The sequence below is a fragment of the Triticum dicoccoides genome, chromosome 7B, assembly GCF_002162155.2.
Source record: "Triticum dicoccoides isolate Atlit2015 ecotype Zavitan chromosome 7B, WEW_v2.0, whole genome shotgun sequence".
Classification (NCBI taxonomy): Eukaryota; Viridiplantae; Streptophyta; class Magnoliopsida; order Poales; family Poaceae; genus Triticum; species Triticum dicoccoides.
This window is the reverse complement of record NC_041393.1, coordinates 729,042,647-729,053,047: the sequence shown is the minus strand read 5'-3', so window position 1 is coordinate 729,053,047 and position 10,401 is coordinate 729,042,647.

Here is a 10,401-nt window from a genome sequence, read left to right as displayed (position 1 = left end):
TGAACTTAGTCCTGATAGTTTTTGCATATCTATGCTGTAGATCAATGGCCCGTGCTACCGTTCCCTTGAATTTTAATGTGTTCCTAGATAAAGCTAAGTTGAAACATGATGGTAGCAACTACACGGACTGGGTCTGTAACTTGAGGATTATCCTCATTGCTGCAAAGAAGAATTATGTCCTTGATGCACCGCTAGGTGAAAGGCCTGTTGTAGGAGCAGATGTTGATGTTATGAACGTCTATCAAGCTCGATCTGATGACTACTCGATAGTTCAGTGTGCCATTTTTACGGCTTAGAATCGGGACTTCAAAGATGTTTTGAACGTCATGGACCATATGAGATGTTCCAGGAATTGAAGTTAATATTTCAAGCAAATGCCCAAGTTGAGAGATATGAAGTCTCCAACAAGTTCTATAGCTGTAAGATGGAGGAGAACAGTTCTGTCAGTGAACACATACTCAGAATGTCTGGGTACCATAACCACTTGACTCAGCTGGGAGTTAATCTTTCGGATGATAGTGTTATTAACAGAGTTCTTCAATCACTGCCACCAAGTTATAAAGGCTTCGTGATGAACTATAATATGCAAGGGCTAGAGAACACTATACCCGAGCTCTTCACAATGCTCAAAGTTGCGGAGGTAGAAATCAAGAAGGAGCATCAAGTGTTGATGTGAACAAGACCACTAATTTCAAGAAAAAGGGCAAAGGAAAGAAGGGGAACTTCAAGAAGAATGGCAAGCAAGTTGCCACTCCCGGGAAGAAGCCCAAGTCTAGACCTAAGCCTGAAGCTGAGTGCTTCTACTGCATAGGGACTGGACACTGGAAGCGGAACTGCCAAGGGAATGGACACTGGAAGCGGAACTGCCCTAACTGTTTGGCAGATAAGAAGGATGACAAAGTGAACAAAAGTATGTTTGATATACATGTTATTGATGTGTACCTTACTAATACTCGTAGTAACGCCTGGGTATTTGATACTGGTTCTGTTGCTCATATTTGCAACTCGAAACAGGGGCTACAGATTAAACGAAGATTGGCTAAGGACAAGGTGATGATGCGCGTCGGGAATGGTTCCAAGGTCGATGTGATCGCCATCGGCACGCTGCCTCTACATCTACCTTCGGGATTAGTTTTAGACCTGAATAACTGTTATTTGGTGCCAGCGTTGAGCATGAACATTATATCTGGATTTTGTTTGATGCAAGACGGTTATTCATTTAAATCAGAGAAAAATGGTTGTATTTATATGAGTATTATCTTTTATGGTAATGCACCCTTGAAGAGTTGTCTATTTTTGTTGAATCTCGATAGTAGTGACACACATATTCATAATATTGATGCCAAAAGATGCAAAGTTGATAATTATAGTGCAACATATTTATGGCATTGCCGTTTAGGTCATATTTGTGTAAAGCGCATGAAGAAACTCCATGTAGATGGACTTTTGGAATCACTTGATTATCAATCATTTGATGCTTGTGAACCATGCCTCATGGGCAATATGACTAAGACTCCGTTCTCCGGAACAATGGAGCGAGCTACTGACTTATTGGAAACTAGCTGGGAGACCCACGCATTTGCGCTGCTAGATATTGAATTTACACATAAAGTTTGTGTGATGATATGTATTTACCTTCCTACCTTCCTTTTCTCCATGACATCTCAAAAAAAATGATCTTCATATATATAATTAACGTTTTATGGCCTTACTACTCGAGGAAAACTATCATCTATTTGGAGTAGCAAAAACTTTGAATTTGTTTTTCTTGTTGCAATAAATTATCTTATTTTCATGTTGAAAGGACAATATATGGTCGAGGGCAGTTGTGTGGTGCATGCAAAATTGGCGTATCAAATTAATAGTGAAGTTGGAAAAAGGATTTTCTTATTAAAAATCTATACAAAGTAAATACGATTAATTCTCATGATACGTAAAAAACACATCCGATTGATTAGTAGGTGAATTTGGGCCTTGAGAAATTGATGCATATTGCTTCGAATTGATTACAAACATAGTTGATTTGCCTACTAGCACATGTATACCTATTAAATTCATTCTAAATCTCAGTAATTATAATTAGGACCCATTATAGAATTTGAAGAGCATATTCTAGCCAATGAATGTGATGGCTTATCTTTTCGTTGTTCTCTTCGTCTCCCTGGTCATGGGCCCAATTAGCTCCTCAATAACATATCTCATTTTGATCTTAGTTCCCTAGATCTACATGATGGCGTGTGTTTATGGTGATATGGTGTGTATTATGCTTCTGCATTTTAGCATGTACATTTTAATATGCGCATATGTCTTATTCTAACATAATTATACAATTATATTGGCTTTTCTACTCTTTCATCTTTTGTTGTGTTCTTTCATCTCCCTCATTTCTTCTAGCAAATAAAATCCAACTCGATTTGTTAGTTGGTCGCTCCATCGGTCTCCTTCAACAAAATTACTATTGCAAATCAAAGTCATTGAATATACTTCAATGCATTACTCATATGTACTCTAGAGTTGTGCAACTTTTACATGATGCATTGCTCTCTCATCTCCATCATTTCTACCCAGAAATAAATATTAAATCGATCTAATTAAATTCATCAAGTATAGACGACGATTGGCATATTCATTGGTCCTCCTAGAGTTGTGCTGCTTTTTCATCATGGCTTACTTGTCCTCCACATGTTCGAAAATATTTGGTGCCTATTATTTGGAGTTTTCTGTTCATAATTTTAGCTAGGATTTTCTTTTAGAATACATTAAAGATTAGTTAAATGATATATGGCTTAAAAGTATTTTGCAGCTACTACAACATTGTTGTTCTTACATCTCCAGTCCATATACTTTTATATATATTATTGATCGAAGTTTTAAAGCATTGACTGTATGTTTAATTATACACATTATAAACAAAACTACTTTTTTATATATAAGGCCCAATCTTTGCTAAGTGCGTACCAAAATTCTGGGGAGAGAAAGTGTTTTTTTTTTGCTTTTCTAATAAGGCAGAAAAAAAGTACAGATTGATTTATCTACTAAAATCATACCCAGATTACATCAATGCATGTATTCTTTCTTAACCGATCAGTGCATGTATTCTACTCAGACTTTGCTTTCTTTTAGGATGTTCACATGTACTCTGTCTGGACTCCTATTTTTTTTCTTTATAATACTCAGACTCTTCTTTGAATTCTACACGGACTATTTCTCCAATCTGCATGCATGTGCTTTTTGGGACATACATGTGTTGCGGTTGGTGCATCTAGTCCTTCACGGACTCTTGCTGATCTATATAGATTCATTAAATCTCAGCCGTTTTTTTGCTAGTTAAACCTTGTCTGTTTTTTTTTGTCTTTGACGTACAGATCTATATAGATCATTCATTAAATCTCAACCGTTTTTCTTTGCTACTTAAATCTCGTCCGTTCATTTTCTACCGTTTTGAGTATATAATATATAATACATACCGATGTATGCGGTCTGATGAGTGTTGAGGATTACGGCGGGTATCGTTATTTTCTGACCTTCACAGATGATTTGAGCAGATATGGGTATATCTACTTAATGAAACACAAGTCTGAAACATTTGGAAAGTTCAAAGAATTTCAGAGTGAAGTGGAGAATCATCGTAACAAGAAAATAAAGTTTCTACGATGTGATCGCGGAGGTGATATTTGAGTTACGAGTTTGACCTTCATTTAAAACAATGTGGAATAGTTTCACAACTCACGCCACCGGGAACACCACAGCGTAATGGTGTGTCCAAACGCCGTAACCGTACTTAATTAGATATGGTGCGATCTATGATGTCTCTTACCGATTTACCACTATCGTTTTGGGGTTATGCATTAGAGACAGCTGCATTCACGTTAAATAGGGCACCATCTAAATCCGTTGAGATGACACCGTATGAACTGTGGTTTGGCAAGAAACCTAAGATGTCGTTTCTTAAAGTTTGGGGTTGCGATGCTTATGTGAAAAAGCTTCAGCCTGCTAAGCTCGAACCCAAATGGAAGAAGTGCGTCTTCATAGGATACCCAAAAAGAAACGGTTGGGTACACCTTCTATCACAGATCCAAAGGTAAGATCTTTGTTGCTAAGAATGGATCCTTTCTAGAGAATGAGTTTCTCTCGAAAGAAGTGAGTGGGAGGAGAGTAAAACTGGATGAGGTAATTGTACCTCCTCTCAATTTGGAAAGTAGCTCATCAGAGAAATCTGTTCCCATGATGCCTACGCCAATTAGTGAGGAAGTTAATGATGTTGATCATGAAACTTCAGATCAAGTTTCTACAGAACCTCGTAGGTCAACCAGAGTACGTTCCGCATCAGAGTGGTATGGTAATCCTGTTCTGGAGGTTATGTTACTTGACCATGACGAACCTATGAACTATGAGGAAGCGATGATGAGCCCAGATTCCGCAAAATGGCTTGAGGCCATGAAATCTGAGATGAGATCCATGTATGAAAAGAAAGTGTGGACTTTGGTTGACTTGCTCGATGATCGGCAAGCCATAGAGAATAAATGGATCTTCAAGAAGAAGACTGACGCTGACGGTAATGTTACTGTCTACAAAGCTCGACTTGTCGCAAAAGGTTTTCGACAAGTTCAAGGAGTTGACTACGATGAGACCTTCTCACCCGTAGCGATGCTTAAGTCTGTCCGAATCATGTTAGCAATTGCCGCATTTTATGATTATGAAATCTGGCAAATGGACGTCAAAACTACATTGCTTAATGGATTTCTTAAAGAAAAGTTGTATATGATGCAACCAAAAGGTTTGTTCGATCATAAAGGTGCTAACAAAGTGTGCAAGCTCCAGCGATCCATTTATGGACTGGTGCAAGCATCTTGGAGTTGGAATATATGCTTTGATAGTGTGATCAAAGCATATGGTTTTATACATACTTTCGGAGAAGCCTGTATTTACAAGAAAGTGAGTGGGAGCTCTGTAGCATTTCTAATATTATATGTGGATGACATATTGTTGATTGGAAATGATGGAGAATTTCTGGATAGCATTGGATACTTGAATAAGAATTTTTCAATTAAAGACCTCGGTGAAGCTGCTTGTATATTGGGAATCAAGATCTATAGAGATAGATCAAAATGCTTAATTGGACTTTCACAAATCACATACCTTGATAAAGTTTTGAAGAAGTTCAAAATGGATCAGTCAAAGAAAGGGTTCTTGCCTGTGTTACAAGGTGTGAAGTTGAGTCAGACTTAATGCCCGACCACTATAGAAGATAGAGAGAAAATGAAAGTCATTCCCTATGCCTCAACCATAGGTTCTATCATGTATGCAATGATGTGTACTAGACCTGATGTGTGCCTTGCTATAAGTTTAGAAGGGAGGTACCAAAGTAATCCAGGAGTGGATCACTGGACAGCGGTCAAGAACATCCTAAAGTACCTGAAAAGGACTACGGATATGTTTCTCGTTTATGGAGGTGACAAAGAGCTCGTCGTAAATGGTTACGTTGATGATAGCTTTGACACTGATCTGGATGACTCTAAGTCACAAACAGGATACGTATTTATATTGAATGGTGGAGCTGTCAGTTGGTGCAGTTCCAAGAAAAGCGTCGCGGCGGGATCTACGTGTGAAGCGGAGTACATAGCTGCTTCGGAAGCAGCAAATGAAGGAGTCTGGATGAAGGAGTTCATATCCGATCTAGGTGTAATACCTAGTGCATCGGGTCCAATGAAAATCTTTTGTGACAATACTGGAGAAATTGTCTTAGCAAAAGAATCCAGATTTCACAAGAGAACCAAACACATCAAGAGACGCTTCAATTCCATCTGCGATCAAGTCAAGGAAGGAGACATAGAGATTTGCAAAATACATACAGATCTGAATGTTGCAGACCCGTTGACTAAGCCTCTTCCACGAGCAAAACATGATCATCACCAAGACTCCATGGTTGTTAGAATCATTACTACGTAGTATAGATTATTGACTCTAGTGCAAGTGGGAGACTGAAGGAAATACGCCCTAGAGGCAATAATAAAGTTGTTATTTATATCTCCTTATATCATGTTAAATGTTTATTATTCATGCTAGAATTATATTAACTGGAAACTTAGTACATGTGTGAATACACAGACAAAACAGAGTGTCCCTAGTATGCCTCTACTAGACTAGCTCGTTAATCAAAGATGGTTAAGTTTCCTAACCATAGACATGTGTTGTCATTTGATGAACGGGATCACATTATTAGGAGAATAATGTGATGGACAAGACCCATCCGTTAGCTTAGCATAATGATCGTTAAGTTTTATTGTTATTGTTTTCTTCATGACTTATACATATTCCTTTGACTATGAGATTATGCAACTCCCAAATACCAGAGGAACACCTTGTGTGCTATCAAACGTCACAACGTAACTAGGTGACTATAAAGATGCTCTACAGGTGCCTCCGAAGGTGTTTGTTGGGTTGGCATAGATCAAGATTAGGATTTGTCACTCCGAGTATCGGAGAGGTATCTCTGGGCCCTCCCGGTAATGCACATCATGATAAGCCTTGCAAGAAATGTGACTAATGAGTTAGTTGCATGATGATGCATTACGGAACGAGTAAAGATACTTGCCGGTAACGAGATTGAACTAGGTATGAAGATACCGACGATCGAATCTCGGGCAAGTAACATACTGATGACAAAGAAAATGACGTATGTTGTCATTATGATTTGACCGATAAAGATCTTCGTAGAATATGTAGGAACCAATATGAGCATCCAGGTTCCACTGTTGGTTATTGACCGGAGATGTGTCTCGGTCATGTCTACATAGTTCTCGAACCCGTAGGGTCCGCACGCTTAACGTTCGATGACAATTTGTATTATGAGTTATGTGTTTTGGTGACCGAAGATTGTTCGGAGTACCGGATGAGATCACGGACATGACGAGGAGTCTCGAAATGGTCGAGAGGTAAATATTGATATATTGGACGATAGTATTCGGACACGGGAATGGTTCCGAAGTGTTTCAGGTATTTATCGGAGTACCGGGAGGTTACCGGAACCCCCGGGGGAAGTAATGGCCACATGGGCCATAGGGGAGAGGCAGGGTATCCCACATGGGGGTGCCCCCCATGGGAGTCCAAATTGGAAAAGGGGAGGGGGCGTGGGCCCCCTTTCCTTCTCCCTCTTCCTCTCCTCCCCCCTTTCCCCCTCCGATAGAAGGAAGGGGGGCCGAATAGGACTAGGAGTCCAAGTGGGATTCCCCCCACTTGGCGCGCCCCTAGGCCGGCCTCTTCCCCTCTCCTCCTTTATATACGGGGGCGAGGGCACCTCTAGGCACATCAATCGTTTCTTAGCCGTGCGCGGTGCCCCCCTCCACCGTTTACTCCTCCGATCATATTGTCGTAGTGCTTAGGCGAAGCCCTGCGCGGATCACTTCACCGTCACCGTCATCACGCCGTCATGCTGACGAAACTCTCCCTCGACACTTTGCTGGATCAAGAGTTCGAGGGACATCATCGAGCTGAACGTGTGCTGAACTCGAAGGTGCCGTACGTTCGGTACTTGATCGGTTGGATCGCGAAGACGTTCGACTACATCAACCGCGTTAAACTAACGCTTCCGCTTTCGGTCTATGAGGATACGTGGACACACTCTCCCCCTCTCGTTGCTATGTATCTCCTAGATAGATCTTGCGTGATTGTAGGAATTTTTTTGAAATTGCATGCTACGTTCCCCAACAGCGAGCACATAAGCATAGACAGAAGGAAGCATACAGAAACAAGACACATAATTCTCATTCTCAACAAAAGGCAAGACAATTTTTTTGCTGGGAAGAAGGCAAATTTGCATTTTACAAAGTAGATAAGAAAGCACATTATTACGAGAATGGCCTTTTGGCTCCCAGGAGCACCCGCTCCTGTGTGAATAGTAAACAAAAATATATAGTAATTGTTTCAAAAAAAATTCTGATTTTTTTAGATGTTCGTGTTAGTGTCGCAAGCATCTTTGAAAAATTTCATCTGAAACAGAGCGGCGGTGTTTTGCTGGTGAAAAGAACAAATTTAGTGTGACATTTTGGGGTAGCATTTGCCTTTTTTATTTTTGCACAAGTCAAAATGTTTAATCTTTTTTTCTTATAGATTTGTATGTAGCATTTGGATGTGACAAAGAACACACAGAATTTTTGCTAGCATTTTATTGGCATTTAAAAAGTATTTGCACGTGCGGGAGCGCGCGCTCCCGGGAGCACCAACGAACTTCCATATCAGGGTAATCAAAAGTACGTAGGCATCCATTGCACAAGTAAAACCACAAACATTGGTCGGTACAGTTTAAAAATATTGGTAGAATATGTGCTTAATATGGACATGGCTAGAAATTTCATTTGGTCCAAAGCTAATATTGTTGTGAGTGGTAGGGAAAATAATGTTGGAAGGAAAAAAAAAAGTCTATTCATGTGCCGTTGCTGGAGCATACGGATCTTTTAGCAGCGGAGCGTAGAGGTAGAAAATGCGAAATACATGTACACGAATCTTGGAGCGTAGTTTTTTTTTCGAAACGGAGGCAAAGATTGCCTCATCTATTAATTAAGTAGAAGAGAATTGCCCAGTTAATTACGAGAAACCGGGCAAAAACCGGAACAACAAGGGCCAAGCCCACTCCCATAGACTAAACAACACAGGGCAAAGCCCACCCTTATCAACGACAAGTTGACTTGCGGCCAAACAACGCAGCTCCGACTCTAACGGAGAACTCAGAAGAACAAAACCAGGCACGGCTGGCGCCACGGAAGATCGCCGAACGAGCCACCTGCAGCCAGTCATCGTACACCACAGGGCCCCGCCGCCGCAGCTTCGACTCCACAGCAACAAGCAAACCGAGGCAAAACCGTGGACACGCCGGAGAAGAGTCGACTACCGCAACCATTACCGCGTTGCAGACATTGCTCCCACCATCATCGTTGCCGCAGGAGTCTGGTCGCCACAATGATTCTCTCGGACCCGCCGCCCCGACATCCACCGCTCCGTCGCGCCCAGCGCAATCAACCGGCACCGCCTTCCGGGACCGCCGCCCCGACATACCACCGCTCGCCTCGAGCAGCAACGCCGCACAACCCAGCTGCACGCAACCCACGCTGCTCAGGGCAACCGCTCGTAGACCACGAACGTCGCACCACATCCGGGGCTGCCGCCCCGACATAAAGTCAGACCGCCTCCTCTGGGACGCATCGACCGAGCCGACACCCCTACCGCTCAAGCGGGACAAGGATGCCACCCAACCAATGTCGAGATAGAGCCCCACCTCATAGAGCTGCCACTCACATTGTTTCCGAGATCGCCATCTCGACGCACAATTAGAAACCACCCAGAGCCGCCGCCCCGACGTCCACTGTCCCCGACGACGAAGAGATCAATGCAAACTGCAACATGCTGACTCTCCAAGACGATGCCTCAAACAAGGAAACGACGTAGCCGCCGTCATCGCCCGCTTCAACCATCCGAAGCTAGAGATTTCTTCCGGAGAGTCGTGTAATGGAGCTCCACGGCAACACCTTCAAGAAGGGGACGACACCATGGCCATGGCACCGCTGTTGCCGGCATCGACCCAAGGTCAGCGCTGGACTTTCGTCCGGAGCTCCTCCACACCTCCGAATCCGAGAAGATCCGAAGCGTTGCGCAGCACACAATCCCCTGGCCGACGTCCACCGGCTTCACCTTCCCGTTGCGCCAAGCTACCTCCGCCGTTGACCACCAAGCTCACGTGCAACACCACCCTGGCCACCCCCACCTTCACACCAGAACTAGAAGCGCCAGACCACCGCCGCCCGTCGTCGCAGCAGCACCACGTAGAGCCGACGAGCAGAGTCGCGCGAGAGGTCCCCGCAGGTGCCAGATCCAGCCGTGCCCAGCCAAGCCTAGCTACCATGCACACGCCACCAGCACCCAACCTCCGGAGCACAGGGACGCCGACCAGCCCCGCTGCAGATCCGGAGGGGACGCCGCCCGCAGCCGAAAGACCGCACCTCGCGGGATCTCGTCTCGAGCGCCGCCTGGATGCAAGACGCGACACCTCCCGCCCCGGCCGCCGCGCTGCCCGTGCAGCCACAGCAGCCGCCTGGCCGCAGCAAGGTCCCGGGACCGCCGCCCCGGCGCCCGCACACCGCCGGCAGAGCACGCCGTCCAGGGCCAATGCGCAGAACCGGCCGGTGCCCTCGCAGCGCGAGAGAAGAAGGCCAGCCGCCACCGGCCGCCGCCCGGGCTTTGCCCGGCGGCGTCGCCCAGCGGCGGCGAGGGGAGGGGAGGGAGGTGGGGGCTGCCTGCGGCGGCGGCGCTAGGGTTCGCCCGAGCCGCCCCCTGGGAGCGACGCGGACGCGGTCACAATTGGGTCTGCAGTCCTTGCGGACAAGGATATACCATGTATTTGTGAGTTTG